The sequence below is a fragment of the Dendropsophus ebraccatus genome, chromosome 11 (assembly GCF_027789765.1).
Source record: "Dendropsophus ebraccatus isolate aDenEbr1 chromosome 11, aDenEbr1.pat, whole genome shotgun sequence".
Lineage (NCBI taxonomy): Eukaryota > Metazoa > Chordata > Amphibia > Anura > Hylidae > Dendropsophus > Dendropsophus ebraccatus.
In genome coordinates this window covers 96,847,471-96,863,828 of record NC_091464.1, presented here as the reverse complement: position 1 = coordinate 96,863,828, position 16,358 = coordinate 96,847,471, and the positions used below count along the sequence as shown (strand labels likewise).

The following is a 16,358-nucleotide window of genomic DNA, read 5'->3' as shown; positions in this document are numbered from 1 at the left end:
AGGATGAAAAGCTGGGGTATTTTCCCCTAACGGCGGGAGCTCCAAAGAGATGCGACCTCACACTGCCATTGCCAGGACACGCCCCCCATCCAATCCATTTTAAACAGAAATAAGTTTATCTAAGAATAACCTAGGAGAGGGAGGGTGTGGGGACTTCCAAACTTGTAAGATGGCTTTGCGTGCCGCTGCAGCCAGAAGATGTAGGAGTTTTCTCGCTCCCCAGTCACATTTATATTTAAAAGGATCTATCCAGCCAAGAATCATCCACAGGGCCTCATAGGGTACAAAGGATACAAGGTGTGACCCTGCAAATCTCTCCACTGTTTTCCAAAAAATTTGTATAACCGGGCAGTGCCAAAGACAATGAGCTATGTCAGCCCCCGGTGCTCAACACTTGAAACAGGCATCAGATTGCAGAATGCCCATTTTAAAGCCTCGTGTAGGGGTAATATAAGTCCTGTGAAAGATCCGCAGGGTCATCTCCACGTAACGGGCAGAAGGTAACGTTTTAAACGAATAGTCTAAGATGGACAACAGGTCTGGTATATCTAAGTTCAGACCCGCTTGTGTCCAACGGGACAAACCAGTAGTCTCGTTCCTGTAGTCTATGGAAAAATTAAAATAGTGATAGGATAAGGAGATCTGATGCCTGGTGGAGGTAGAAAGATTTAAAGCCTTATGAAAAGGAGCATCGCATTCTACAGGCGGTAAGGTGTGAATTAATTTGGTGATATAACTTCGGGCTTGCAAATAGGCGAAGAAAGGGAAGTGAAGTGTAGGATAAGCTTCCTTCAGGGATTGTAAGGTGAGCGGTTGCTTAGTGGTCATGTCAACAAAATGCTTTGAGTCTGAGACCCCCGTGTGCCAGACAGTGAATATGCGATCCATGTGACCCTGCTGAAAGTCTGGGTTCCCTGTCAGAGTAGTAAATAGAGATGAGCAGGGGTTAAGGTGCATAATTTTACGGATTTTGGTCCATGCCTTCCATGTGGAGATGAGAAGAGGGTTTTCTTTTACCCAGGGAGGTAGTGCAGGATAAGAGGTGTGTAAGAGGTTAGGAAGAGACAAGGTGGATGCCATGTGACATTCTAAGGAAGTGTCTGTGTGTATGTCAGTATGTTGGGTCCAGTCTCTTATGATACGGAACTGCGCTGCCAAGTTTAAGGAGCAAATGTCTGGGAAGTTAAGACCTCCATGCTGTTTCGCCTGTTGTAAGATTCTATAAGAGATCTTGGATTTCTTATTTCCCCAGATAAAAGATCTATAGAGGTAGTTAATTTTTTGTTCGTCTTTTGGACGTAGGTAAATGGGGAGTGTCTGCAGTAGATACAAAAGTTTTGGCACCTCGACCATCTTCAAAAGGCTTGCTCTTCCCATGAAGGTCAGAGGGAAACGTTTCCAAAGCGTGAGGGCATGTTCAAGTGTCCTGATATAATGGTCAATATTCAGGGAGTATAGTTGTGCTGGTGACTTGGTGACTGCGACCCCAAGATATTTAAGTTGGGACATGTTCCAATGAAGTGGCATCGATGATGACCACAGTGAGAAGCAATGCTTCGCATTTGGTCAAATTAGGGGTAAAGCCCGAAAGGGCGCCCTTGGCCTGAAGGTCATTGAGTGCCGAGGGGAGAGAAATTCTCAGAGTCTCTAATGCCAGTAAGAGGTCGTCAGCAAAGGCCATGATCCTGAGTTCGAAGCTACCAATTTTAACACCAGGGTATAACGGGGAGTTCTCGATATGTCGCAATAGAGGGTCTATAGAAATGTTGAAAAGGAGGGGGGATAGGGGGCAGCCCTGTCGTGTGCCACGGAACATGTCAATGAGTGGAGAAAAGGGTGGCATACAAGAACGGCCAGGAGACTTTGTCAAAAGCCTTTTCTGCGTCTAGGCTTAAAAGCATGGCAGGAGGGTTGTTCTTATTTAAGGCATGTACCGTGACCGCCACTGCTTTCCGGACGTTTCTGACAGAGTGTCTATTTAGTAAAAAACCCTGTTGGCTGTGGGAAAGGAGTGTGGGCAAGAAAGACTGAAGGCGAGTGGCCAAAATTTTGGTTAATATTTTATAGTCCTGATTGAGTAGGGCTATTGGACGATAAGACTGGGGGAGGTAGGGTCTCTATTAGGTTTCAATAATAGGATCGTACGTGAATGCGCAAAGTCATTCAAGGGGCCATTTTCTTTGTAAATTAGATTGAGAAGACGGGTGAGATAGGGGGTTATCTCTTCAGCAAGAAGTTTGTAATATTCTCCCGAAAATCCATCGGGTCCCGGAGTTTTATTGTTAGAAAGAGAGAGGATGGTTTGGGTGACCTCTTGCTCAGAGATGTCGTCTTTATGGGAAGCTGATAGGCTAGGAAGAGAGAGGGAGTCAAGAAAGGCGTGTATAGAGGACTGGTCCGAGGGTTCCGCTCTATATACATTTTCATAGTAATCAGTTAAGATATTATTTATCCGTTTGCTGTCATGTGTTATCTCATGTGAGCATGGACCACGTAAGGAAAGGAGCGTATGACGTGTGTTCAATGGACGAGTCAATTTAGCGAAAAGAGGGCCTACTCTATTTCCCCATCTATAGTATCTGTTTTGGAGGGCAGTGACATGCCAGCTTGCATGAGCTTGAAAGAATGTGTCAAGGAGGGATTTTGCTTCCTCTAACGCACGTTTTGTCATGTCAGAGGGTTGGGTGAAGTAGTCTAATTGTGCAATTCTAAGGTCAGAGTGGAGTCGTTGGAATTGAGAGGATTGTTTACTCTTTTGGTGACGAACATAGCTAATGATATGGCCTCGCATCACCGCCTTGGAAGCAGCCCATAAAAGTGGTACATCGTCTACATGTTCGACATTGTCCTCAATGTAGTTAGCCCAGTTGGTTTTCAAGTAAGCGAGAAAATCCAGAGAGGATACCAGGTAATTTGGAAATTTCCAGATTCTAGTCTTTTGTATGGCGGGAGCCAGTTCCATGGTCAGCGATACCGGGGCATGATCAGAAATAAGTATGGGATGAATGTATGGGTCTGATGCTAAGGTGAATAAGGATGTGTGAAGAAGAATATGGTCAATACGAGAAAATGTATCGTATACGTGAGAATGATAGGTGTATTCTCTGGCAGAGGGATAGTGTAGTCTCCAGGGGTCACAGAGATCAAGTTGTGAGAGAAAGGTTAAAAGAGTAGGTGTGGGCGGAGGGAGGTGTTTCCCTTGCAATCCTCCCTGGACAAATCTGGTCAACAAGGAGTTGAGGTCACCTGCAAGGATAAGTGGCTGGAGAGTTCTGGAGAGCAAGAAACTAAGCAGTGAGGAATAGAAGTTACGATTTGGGGTCGGAGGGGCATAAACATTTAGGAGTGTGTAGGGTTTATGAGCAATATGGACATCTACACAGAGGAAATGCCCTTCAGGGTCGGCATGATAACTGTCAATTGAGTAGGGAAGGCGTTTGTTAAATAAGATAGCGACACCTCTACGTTTTGAGGTAAAGGAGGCCTCAACATATTCCGCTAGCCATGGGGCCTTCAGAGTGGGGTGGTCGTCTAACTTCCAGTGCGTCTCCTGTAGGAACACTATGTCCGAGTTCAGACGTTTGAGATGGGCTAAAACTTTGGTCTGTTTAATGGGAGTGTTAAAGTCCCGCTACGTTCCATGAAACTACATTAAAGTGAGTGGGAGTGTGGTATGTATGGGCATCTGGCGTAAATTGTGTACTCATCCTATTCCGCTGGGGTCCTGACACTGATCTCGGATGAGAGCTGCATAACGTGGGCCGATCCTATCCCAGCGAGTAGGAAGCACCACTTGATGGATGGAGCACTGGTTGCGGAGACATCCACTGGCAAGGACAGGAGGGAAACTAGGGAAAGAGAACAAAAAGACATTATATATAAAATGTCTGGTCATCAAAAGAAGGTAGAAGGAAAAACAATAACAAGAAACCATTATATCAAATGGTGAGAACAGTGCAAATACAACGAAACATAAAAGTCCTGGAAGTCCTTGTAGGACAGCAGCAGGGTGCGGGAGGTTCCCATGTCTTCCACTGCAGAGACTCAATCATGCGGGATGTCAAAGTGTCTGGACGCCTGTCCTGGGTCATCAAAGACAAGGGTTCTATTGTCCACGGTGACGCGCAACCTGGCTGGATATTGCAGTTGGAACCTGTGGTTGTGGTCCATTAGAAATTTGCATAATGGGGAGAAGGCTCTACGTCTCTGCGTCACTGACGCAGAGTAATCCTGGAATATGAGGATGGTATGTCCCTGGATTTCGAGCGGAGGCTGTTTTTTGTAGGTTCTCAGGATGGCTTCCTTGTTTTGGAAATGAAAGAAGCGAGCAATGACTTGTCGTGGACGGGTGGCACGGTCTCTTTTCTCAGGGCCAATTCTATGAATCCGTTCCGTCAGTAAGGTTGGGAGGTCAAAGGAAAGGTTGAGTGCCTCTGGAATGGTCTTGCAGATGAAATCGGTAAGGTCATGTCCCTTGATTGATTCGGGGATGCCCAGGAATCTGAGGTTGTTCCTCCTGCTCCTGTTCTCCAGGTCATCCAATTTGTCCTGGACCACTTTAAGAGCATCAGCCTGAGATTGAGTTTGTTCTTGAACAGCAGTTATAGAGGCTTCAGTGTCCAGTAACTTAGATTCAAGGTCATTCACTTTGTGTGTTAGCACTAATTTGAGCTAGCGCTGTGGTGATAGATGTGTGAAGGAGATCCAATTTCTTGTCAAGAAGTGGCATGATCAGTCTAGTGACCTCTTGAGCCACGGAGGCCGCACGTATCTCTGAGCCGTTGGAGGTGGTGCGAGCTCGAGGAGAAGACGTCATTGCTTCATCCAAGGAGTCTTCAGTATCTGTGGTCATATTTGGAGCCAGTGGCAGCTGGATAGCGTGATCTTGCTCCTTGGTGCGGGTCTTACCAATTTTTGACCCTTGTGCAGGAGACGGTCGTGGAATATAACTCGACTTGGAACTTCTCAACATTTTTTGCATGCCCCCAGTAGTAGTGGTAATGAATTTGTCCATGACATGAATGTGGGGACAGTAGGACCTCAGGGAAATGAGATGGGACTCCGGGAAAGTCTATGTTCCGCTTTTACATCAGGGTGCAGTCACAGAAAATGTGTAGCTATTAACACTGTGTGGGTTTTCACAAAGTTTTGTGGAAAGTGAAATGATCAGATTTTGGAAACAGGGCTGACAGTTCTGACAGTAAACTGCTATAAGGTATAGATGAGAGTTATAATTCTGTGTATTGGAATTATATAGTTTGCAGAATGACTTTGCTGCCCTCTGGTGGCAGAACAGTGTAACAACAGCAGAAATGAGTCTGCAATAGACTACAGAGGGTAGCAGAGAAATACAACTGCGTCACCACAGCCCAGACAGGGGAATCAAGCAGATGGACTATGCAGCCTGCTGTAGGGATGCTCAGGGTGTCAGAGGGACACAGGAATCTTTCTGAATACAATCCACTTGAGCAAAATGGCGACCCCTTCACTTCCAGGGGCACAGGAGGAGAGTGTTCCCAATACAAACAGCGGCAATGAGAGGACAGGCACAAGGTACCTGTGAGTTGGGGGTCTTTATCAGAGCACTCAGGGCTTCCAGTGCACTGCTCGGAGCTCAGGAGGGGTGACTTCTGGCAGGTCTCAGATGGCGGCTTCCTCTTCTCAGGTGTCTCGGCAGAGGAATCACCGGAGTTGGGTGGCGCCAAGCAGAGGAGGCTGTGAGGTGCTTGAGAGCTGGGACCACTCCCAGCTTAGGCCGGGTCAGCAGGGCTTACTGGAGGGTAGGAGACTCGGTGGTGGTGATTATGGTAAGCCCAAGATGGCGGCTCCGTCTCTTCCTGCGCTTACTGCAGGAGGTTGCTCAGGTCTGGTGGTGCAGATAAGAGGGGGCTGCAGTGCGTCTGAGGGTTGGTTGTCCCTTTAATGGAGGTGGGACAGAAAGCGTCTCTCCAGGGAGGTCAGGAGACCCGGCGATGGTGTTAGTGGCGAGCTGCAAGATGGCGCCAGCTGGCGCAGCAGTTCTCCTGTCTCTGATGCCCTCACTTCGGGCAGGACTCCGGGGATGAGACTGCTGTCTCTGAAGGCTGCCGCTGGTCCAGGCTTGCTCTGTTGTAGCAGGGTCGGGTGTATTCCCCTAGGTATTTTGCCTGGGAGAGCGGAGCTGATCTAAAATGCGGTCACTCTGGTGTCCCGCCCACCGGAAGTCCGTCTGTAGTGAATCTATAGTAGAGTCTCCAGATCTTGGACTGTAATGATAGGTCTATATGTTCTAGGTTGTCACTCCTCCCAGCTCCATGGCGGCGGGGGAGGGGATTATCATCATCATCTCCAGGATCTTGCAGATTACGTAGTCTTCACATTTGCACTCTTCCCTATGAGGACCGGCTTCACAGTTCGGCTTTCCCAAAACTGGCTTTCAGAGGCAGTGTCCTGCTGCAGCAATGCCGCCCCTGAATCAACATCCCCCTCATCCGCCAATTTGGCAAACTTGTTGGGGTGTGCCAGATCAGGACCAGCCTCCCTCTACCCCGTTTTCTAACTGTGACCCAACTAGCTGCCTCTTCCTCCTGCACCTCCATGCTATCACACTCTCCCCCACCTACCCCTTGGAGCGCTTGCTCAGTGAGCAGCAGACCCCTTTCCAGTTTTCCAATGCATCTCAATCGTCACAGCTGCTCATTTAGATCCAGGATCTGGGCTTCCAAACCAGCAACATACACACATCTCCCACAATGGTATATACCCTCACCCCCCCATACATCTCCCACAATGGTATATACCCTCCCCCCCATACATCTCCCACAATGGTATGCACCCTCTCCCCCCCCCCCCCCCCACACATCTCCCACAATGGTATATACCCTCCCCCCCATACATCTCCCACAATGGTATGCACCCTCACCCCCCATACATCTCCCACAATGGTATGCACCCTCACCCCCCATACATCTCCCACAATGGTATATACCCTCACCCCCCATACATCTCCCACAATGGTATATACCCTCCCCCCCCCCCCATACATCTCCCACAATGGTATATACCCTCCCCCCCCCCCCCCCATACATCTCCCACAATGGTATGCACCCCCAATCGTTGATCAAGGATTGCATACATCGCACAAGATGTACATTGGGCCGCATTGTCAAACATGGCGCTCATTTTTATGGGGATATTATGTATAACTAAACAAAACAAACAAGCAACAAAAGCTAAAGTCCCAGAATATTATAAAGTCCCAGAATATTATAAAGTCCCAGAATATTATAAAGTCCCAGACTTCAGCTCCAAAACTCGCTCACAAATCCAATATAAAAGCACTTAGCTTGCAGAGATTGCTGCTTCTGGCTCCTGTGTTGGAACAGTAGGAGAGAGCGCTCCTCTATATACAGTAGGAGAGAGCGCTCCTCTATATACAGTAGGAGAGAGCGCTCCTCTATATACAGTAGGAGAGAGCGCTCCTCTATATACAGTAGGAGAGAGCGCTCCTCTATATACAGTAGGAGAGAGCGCTCCTCTATATACAGTAGGAGAGAGCGCTCCTCTATATACAGTAGGAGAGAGCGCTCTATATACAGTAGGAGAGAGCGCTTCTCTATATACAGTAGGAGAGAGCGCTCCTCTATATACAGTAGAAGAGAGCGCTCCTCTATATACAGTAGGAGAGAGCGCTCCTCTATACACAGTAGGAGAGAGAGCGCTCCTCTATATACAGTAGAAGAGAGAGCGCTCCTCTATATACAGTAGAAGAGAGAGCGCTCCTCTATATACAGTAGAAGAGAGAGCGCTCCTCTATATACAGTAGGAGAGAGCGCTCCTCTATATACAGTAGGAGACAGAGCGCTTCTCTATATACAGTAGAAGAGAGAGCGCTCCTCTATATACAGTAGAAGAGAGAGCGCTCCTCTATATACAGTAGGAGAGAGCGCTCCTCTATATACAGTAGGAGAGAGAGCGCTCCTCTATATACAGTAGGAGAGAGAGCGCTTCTCTATATACAGTAGGAGACAGAGCGCTCCTCTATATACAGTAGAAGAGAGAGCGCTTCTCTATATACAGTAGAAGAGAGAGCGCTCCTCTATATACAGTAGAAGAGAGAGCGCTCCTCTATATACAGTAGGAGAGCGCTCCTCTATATACAGTAGGAGAGAGAGCTCCTCTATATACAGTAGGAGAGAGCGCTCCTCTATATACAGTAGGAGAGAGTGCTCCTCTATATACAGTAGAAGAGAGAGCGCTCCTCTATATACAGTAGAAGAGAGAGCACTTCTCTATATACAGTAGGAGAGAGCGCTCCTCTATATACAGTAGGAGAGAGAGCGCTCCTCTATATACAGTAGGAGACAGAGCGCTTCTCTATATACAGTAGAAGAGAGAGCGCTTCTCTATATACAGTAGGAGAGAGCGCTCCTCTATATACAGTAGGAGAGAGAGCGCTCCTCTATATACAGTAGAAGAGAGAGCGCTCCTCTATATACAGTAGGAGAGAGTGATAAGGCCAGCGATACGATTTTACCTACCTGCACCGTACCTATATGACTACACCTATATATATTGCCCTCTTAAGAGACTGGAGATGATCAGAGCGTGATGAGAGCGTGATCAGAGGGTGACAGAGAGATGTTCTGGATGAAGAAGAGGAATGCTGGAAGCACGTCACTGAGAACAACTCCTGGAAAGTTATCATTTGTAGACACAATCCCCAAGGACCCAGAGACTCTTATCTATAAACAATTTATGGAAAACAAATACATTGTGCTCTTAGATTCATGAAAAAGTATCTTTGCACAGAATGTATTGTTCTGACCTTTTTGACCTTTTTGAATAATAATAATGAATACTAATATAGATGCCATTGCGCATGACTGAATATCTAAATCACTAGCACCGCCTCATCTAGGCCTTATTAGCATTTGTTACCACCCTATATTTTATCTGTCTATAAAATGTGATGACTATAATAAAACTTGGGCCATTTCTCCAGGCTTATAATCATGATACATTGTCTTATCTGTGTCCATGACGTATAAGTGACGAGCTGGGAACACTGCAGGATTCCAACTCTAGATATAATTAAAAAAACATCCTTTACCTGGGTTTTTGGCTTCTCTCCATAGAGAGAGGTCAACATATAAATTTAACCTTAACATTTGGCGCCCTTGGCAGGGACTCGGCCTCTTGCAACTAGAACGCAGATTGACGGGATGCGGTGATTTATCCGTCATCGGACGCGCAGATATAACTGGCCAGGTAAGAAAGACTTTCCTTTCTTACGTACTATCTGTGCCTCAGGGGAACGGATCGAATGAGATTCCCGTCACCTGTGTTCTCTACATGTTTGTAAAGCTGAGTCTATTTGTTAGACAAAGAACTCTGTAACCCAGGATAGGACAAGGTTAAAGTGCTGCATTGCCGTTGCAAACTGTTGTGTGATTGAGATAAGCTGTTGCTGTATTTATGCTGAATTAAGAAAACTTATTCACTTCTACGTCCTTACGGGGAGGCTGTGATTAATTCTTAACCCTTGTAATACAGCATGGCATCGAGAACAGCTGCAAGGTCACAGACAGTAGGCACATAACTTTTGGAGTGAACGGGTTCCTGATAAGTGATATCTGTCTCGAGCAGCGGGAACAATACTTGTATTGATCCCATTATTTGTGCTTGTACTGTGGTAGAGAGCAGGTCAGAAGATCTGTGACTTACCCCCTTGCCCCCTAGGAGGAATTAGCAACGAGGGACAGTAGGTTGCTGTAGTGCGTCGCCATAGTGTGTCACTGTGACGGCTGGGCCTATAGCGGCTGTGCTTGTTAAAACCTAAGGTTTAGGTTTCGTTCCCCAATACGCTACCTAGGGATTATATGATCAAGGATGAGACAGTTATTCACTAAAAGAAGGGATCACCAGTCTCCACAAGAAGTTTATGTGAAGCTGATGTGAAGCTAAGAAAGATATAGTTAGCGATGGGCATGAGAAGATGCAGTGCAAGATCTAGAACAGATCTTTAGGAGGTTTGATATGAAGGCAGATACATGCCTTAGCCCCACCAACCTCTGGCTCTCTGACCAACACCTGGGAAACCCCTTACACTCCTGTGCACACTTATTTTTGCCTTGTGGGTAGGTAACCAGACTTACATGTAACATGCAGGGCAAATGGGTCCTTGGAATTTCCAGGAACCTTGGGGGTTAATGTAAGTACTATCCCTAAGGGGGAATCAAGGATTAGAGTTCTAAGAGGGGAGGATGTGGAGTGGATAGATGAGAGCCAGAGGGTCAGACAGAAGGAAAACATTCAGGATAATGGGTGGGAAGCACAGGTCCAGCTGGGTGGACATGTGCCGGTGACCAACAATATCTAGATAAGACAGAATATTGTAGTGTGTGTGGCAGACCCAAGCCACATCATTATGTTACATCATTGTACCCAGTTTATATCTGTATACAAACCCCAGATCCTGCAAAAAGCTAACCTACCTCCAATGGTGGCGTATAGACCCTTTGTTCTGCAGGAATCTTCCCCTTGGTCGGCTGTTGAAGTAGTTACTTTGATTTAAAGTGCCCCTGACCTGATTGTAAGACCAATGCCTTTGTGGAGGTGGCAGCCTAACCTCAAATAGTGTACAGTGCCATGTAAGTGTCTGAGTACAAAGCCACGTACTCAGACAAGGAGAACAGTCCAGCTCATTGCTAGATACAGTACTGAGAGAGCTGAAGAGGTTAATTAATGCTGCGTAGTGAAGCAGCATACAAAGTACATAATGTGTGTTATTTGTTATGTTTTGTACAAGGCCATCAACCAGCTCTGAGGGCTGCAGATCACATGCAAGCAGAGTTAGAGAAAAAGAATCAGAGCTGTTAGTGTAATGTAATGTACGCTCCTACATTATATACTGTATTTCAGCCAGTTTTACTAAGCTGGTGGTCCCCTTTAGAAGTATGTTACGTGTTAAAAAAATGTTGATCATTTTCTGTTGTCCCGACCGTGGAACATTTGCTTATTTGTGTACCCCACTTTTCTGTAATCAGCCCTCAAAGATGGCGACGGAGAGCCAACCACTCCCCATATCATCCACGTCTGTATTATAATTGTGACGTCTCAAAACCATGCCCTAAGCCAACACCCCTATATCCGGTTATCTAGTCCGGTGGCCATTTTAACTCCTGGCATTTCTGTCCTCCACCCATACTGCTTAGTGTCACTGAGGGGGCGGGCACAGGACTCTCCGATAGAGTCTAACAACTGTTTTGCACATTTATTAAGAAATGTTATTACCTGAGGGTGAGGAAAGTTAGACAAAGGTTTGTTGGAGGGAAAAGTATAGAGACTGTTTGAAGGAGCTGGGTCTATTAGACCTATTATTGTATAAGATTGTTATACGGGAGTGTCAGGAGGAGTCAGAGAGAAAAAGTACGTTTTATTAGGAATGTCAAGAGAAAGTGATAATTGGTAAAGATCAAACGCAGAATTTTGTGCACTTATTAAGAACCCAATGGTATAAGGAGCCTGTAGTAACTTATTACTGTAACTTACACATTTTTATTTAAAAAGTATTTTGTAGGTATATATGTATGTATCCCAATATATATTGTAAGCAGATTTTCTTTAAGTGTGTGTCCCCAACGTATGATATTTCAAAGAAGAAGTAGTTTACTACAGTAAAATATATATATTTCTAAGGAGTAGTAACTTACTACTGTAATATATATATTTCTATGTAACTTTATTTAACAAGTCTTTATATGTGTGTATATATATATATATATATATATATATATATATATGTGTATATATATATGTGTGTGTGTGTGTGTATATGTGTACACATCTATCCTAATAAGTTCTACGCAAATTGTTTTTTTATTCTACTAAGTTATAAGTATGTGTGTCACTGTCCAAGGTTACAGTCTGGTCTATAGGAGCACAGCGCTGATATCTTCTGTAACTTCAAGGATGTTAGAAAAAAAAAAAAAAAACTTCCAAGAAGTTTTAACTCTTGTATCTATGATTTTCCTGCTCACTGCTCAAGGTTAGAAGTGAGGCACAGAGCGTTCTGCTTACTGATAAGAGACGCTTACTAGAGGAATGGATTCATTTCAGCTAATGATGGTACAAATTAAGCTGAAGGTTCTGACAAAAAGAATTATTCTATATACCGTATGTTTTACATTTCATCTTTAAGGTGTGTTTTATTTAATTTTTTTATCAAAAGAAGGTTAATATGGGACGAGTGTACAATGTTTAATTATTTTTATTTGTTATTTTTAGGGGTAACAGTTTTGTGATGATTATAGCAAACTGGCTCATGACTTTATATATTGTCTTATCCCTATAAAGCCACACCCATATCCATGGCTCCAGTCTGCACTCCTTATGCCCCCCCAATATATATATATATATTTTGTGTTAAGTGCATTGAATCCAGCATATCTGTTGACTCTTGATGTAGATTCAAATGGGGGAGGGGATAGAGGTAAATGGAAATGGAGTAGCCAATTTTAATGTTTTAAAAAAAAAAAAAAATTTTTTAAACACCGTACAAATTTTTTATTTTTGAATAAGGATGTTTTTATTACTTATTGTGTTTGATATTTTAAATTGTGAAAGATGAAAATGTAATTGAAAGCCCAAATATTAATGAAAGTTTAAAAGTTTTCATTGTAGATTATCCCAGACTTTTCAAAGATGGATGACACAGGACGCAAGGATATATGGTGACCGCCATGCAGCGTGATGTTCCACTGCAGAAACCGCTCCTGCCATAAGCTGGAGGTGAGGACAATCACTGAGACATGTAGGATGGTTGAAGGTAACTGTGCAGATGTCTATATGAAGCCCACTATTATGGGTTAATTGGCAAATTAGAGATTTGTTTGGTCCCTGGGCTTACCAAAAACACTTGTAGAAAGAAAAAAACTGTTCAAAGAAGAAGAAAAGCTGCCATAGAGCGGCTGACGCAACGTTCATGCAGACAAACCCTGATGCCAAAAAGGGTGACGGATGATGGATGAAGCTGGTGATGCGGTGGTTTCTGTGCTCTTCCCAAGGTAACAGCGTACAAAGCGTACAAGGGAATGGGGAGATGTTTCCGGTCTCTTCCTGAGGTAACCGTACATAGTGTACAGGTGGAGGGGGAGATGTTTCCGGTCTCTTCCTGAGGTAACCGTACATAGTATACAGGTGGAGGGGAGATGTTTCCGGTCTCTTCCTGAGGTAACCGTACATAGTATACAGGTGGAGGGGAGATGTTTCCGGTCTCTTCCTGAGGTAACCGTACATAGTGTACAGGGGGAGGGGGAGATGTTTCCGGTCTCTTCCCAAGGTAACAGCGTACAAAGCGTACAAGGGAATGGGGAGATGTTTCCAGTCTCTTCCTGAGGTAACCGTACATAGTATACAGGTGGAGGGGGAGATGTTTCCAGTCTCTTCCTGAGGTAACCGTACATAGTATACAGGTGGATGGGAGATGTTTCCGGTCTCTTCCTGAGGTAACCGTACATAGTATACAGGTGGATGGGAGATGTTTCCGGTCTCTTCCTGAGGTAACTGTACATAGTGTACAGGTGGATGGGGAGATGTTTCCGGTCTCTTCCTGAGGTAATCGTACATAGTGTACAGGTGGAGGGGGAGATGTTTCCGGTCTCTTCCTGAGGTAACCGTACATAGTGTACAGGGGGATGGGGAGATGTTTCCGGTCTCTTCCTGAGGTAACCGTACATAGTGTACAGGTGGATGGGGAGATGTTTCCGGTCTCTTCCTGAGGTAACCGTACATAGTGTACAGGTGGAGGGGGAGATGTGGATCTGTTTGTTTTTAAGTCTTTTCCAGAGACAATCAGCAACAAGCTGAGAGACCAGCGGATGGAGAGGAGGTACAGGGTAAAGATGGCGTCAGACAGTAAGTAAGTAACTGTGTTTGCCGCCTGCCTTGTATCCCACTGTAAGTTATCTGACAAAACCAGCAGAAGGAAGCCATGTGTAATGTGATGTAGTATCCTCACATTGGGCGGCCCAGGGGACAACAAATATAGCAGAGAGGGTTGTGTACGGCTGTATTATCTACACCTGCCATAACCTACTGTAAGTAACACCGTAAAGTGCCTGTCTGCATAGTCTGTCATCTTCCTGCCTGTTTCAGGGAATGTAAGTGGACGTCATCCAGCTGCCACAGGTGGTCCATATAGGTATGTCCTTGTCTGTACTGGTGTCTTCTTTACAGGTCAGCCAAAGCTATGGGAGACAACAAAGCCAATGTCTGAGGTGATACTAGTGGCCTTAAAAGAAGCGATATAACTGAGGCCAAGAGTCCAAGTGTCCGTAAAGAGGCCTGTCAGTCAAAAGATGGGTTTAAGGATAAAGGATCCATACCAATGTTACTATTACAAAAAGGATCATATGATATATATTATTCTCATAAAAAGGCTTTGAAACCTTAGGTGATGTATGGTTTACACTTTGCTGTTATTTCTATGGTGGTTATCTTATGTGTAATATGTGATGATCTCAGTCAGACAAGAGACAATTCAGTAGGATCCAAATATTATATCGGTAATAAGCGCCAAGTTACTTCATATTATTGGTCTATGTATTATACTATATGATTATGTACAGGAAGAGATGTGACCGGTCATTAGACCTGTGTGATCTAATCATAAAGACGTTTTCTAGGTACAAAATGAGGTAAAAAGACTATAAAAAGAGGTGGAAATTCTGAGAATCCGGTACTGACGAGTGTGAATTCACTAATTGGTTATTATAAGTGAATCTAGTGGTTACATAGTAGGTCACATTGTGGAGATTTTATTGCATTTACCTGTTATGCTGTTTTTGGTTTATGTATCAATCAACTTTTCATTTTGCTTTTGCCGTGAGATAAGATTTGCTCACATCAAAACTTTTTATTTTCAGAAACTTTTTAAAGTTAGTTGTTGTGACTTTCCAAACCCCACATGATGCCGAAGTGGTAGAGTCCTTGTGATAGAGTCACGTCTGTTATATACAGTGAAGAACTTATTGTCTGATCACTCAGTGTCACAGGGAGACGTAGGAGTGACAGGAGACTAGGTTAGGTTCGGGACGGAGGATTGTCTTACCTTTAAAGCAGTCCTACGGTAAAGGGACCTAGAGAAGGGGGCTACATCTGTAGTCAAGATTAGGGACAAATCTTAGGGACAGGAGTGATGAGACAATAAGGTTTGGTTATTTTGATAAAATCCAGAGAGGTATTTGTCATATATATATATATTAGTTTGGGTATTGATAATAAGCTTTTATTTGTTTTGTTGTAACTAAGCTGTATATTGATGTATTCTGTACAGACTCGCCCATTGTTTAGTATTTTCTTTCGGTTATTGCAGATCTTACTACCACATCTGCTGTAAGTTTGTTCCGCCATCTATAACTTTCAATAAAACGTATGGTACTATTTTTGTCTATCCTATGGTGATGCCCCTAAACTAATGGGAGTCCTTCAGGGTCTCATCCAAGTGGTCTTATGCAGAATACTGATCTGTTTTTCAGTAAAAGTGTTCATGTGTATTTTCTCTCGTATAAAACCTCGACAAACAGGAAGAAGCTTCACCCTCATATAAGAGACTAACGTTACTATGCTTTCTTTCTCTTATCGGTTCTCTTGAATCTGTGCCGCCTGGACATTTCTGGAGGTTGGATGCTGTACTAGTACTTGGAGGATGTTTTCACCTGTGGTCCCTTGATCAACCTGCGGCTGAGGGTAGAGTCCTTAAAACCTCCGGCTACGACCCAACCACCAGTGATGAACCATATCCATGCTCCACGGATGTCAAATGGGGGAATGATAAGGCCAGCGATACGATTTTACCTACCTGCACCGTACCTATATGACTACACCTATATATATTGCCCTCTTAAGAGACTGGAGATGATCAGAGCGTGATGAGAGCGTGATCAGAGGGTGACAGAGAGATGTTCTGGATAAAGAAGAGGAATGCTGGAAGCACGTCACTGAGAACAACTCCTGGAAAGTTATCATTTGTAGACACAATCCCCAAGGACCCAGAGACACTTATCTATAAACAATTTATGGAAAACAAATACATTGTGCTCTTGGATTCATGAAAAAGTATCTTTGTACAGAATGTATTGTTCTGACCTTTTTGACCTTTTTGAATAATAATAATGAATACTAATATAGATGCCATTGCGCATGACTGAATATCTAAATCACTAGCACCGCCTCATCTATGCCTTATTAGCATTTGTTACCACCCTATATTTCATCTGTCTATAAAATGTGATTACCATAATAAAACTTGGGCCATTTTCTCCAGGCTTATAATCATGATACATTGTCTTATCTGTGTCCATGACGTATAAGTGACG

General features: G+C 44.3%; 1 long non-coding RNA gene across 2 annotated transcripts; it reads left to right on the top strand.

The window, feature by feature from the left end:
- Positions 1 to 5,335: 5,335 nt before the first annotated feature.
- Positions 5,336 to 16,320, top strand: LOC138767205 (uncharacterized). Of its 2 annotated transcripts, none has more exons than XR_011358776.1 (2): positions 5,336 to 5,553; positions 15,662 to 16,320. It is a non-coding gene; the product is annotated as an uncharacterized lncRNA (long non-coding RNA). The 2 variants fall into 2 exon arrangements; XR_011358777.1 differs by lacking the exon at positions 5,336 to 5,553 and adding an exon at positions 8,447 to 9,249.
- The last annotated feature ends 38 nt before the right edge of the window (positions 16,321 to 16,358 follow it).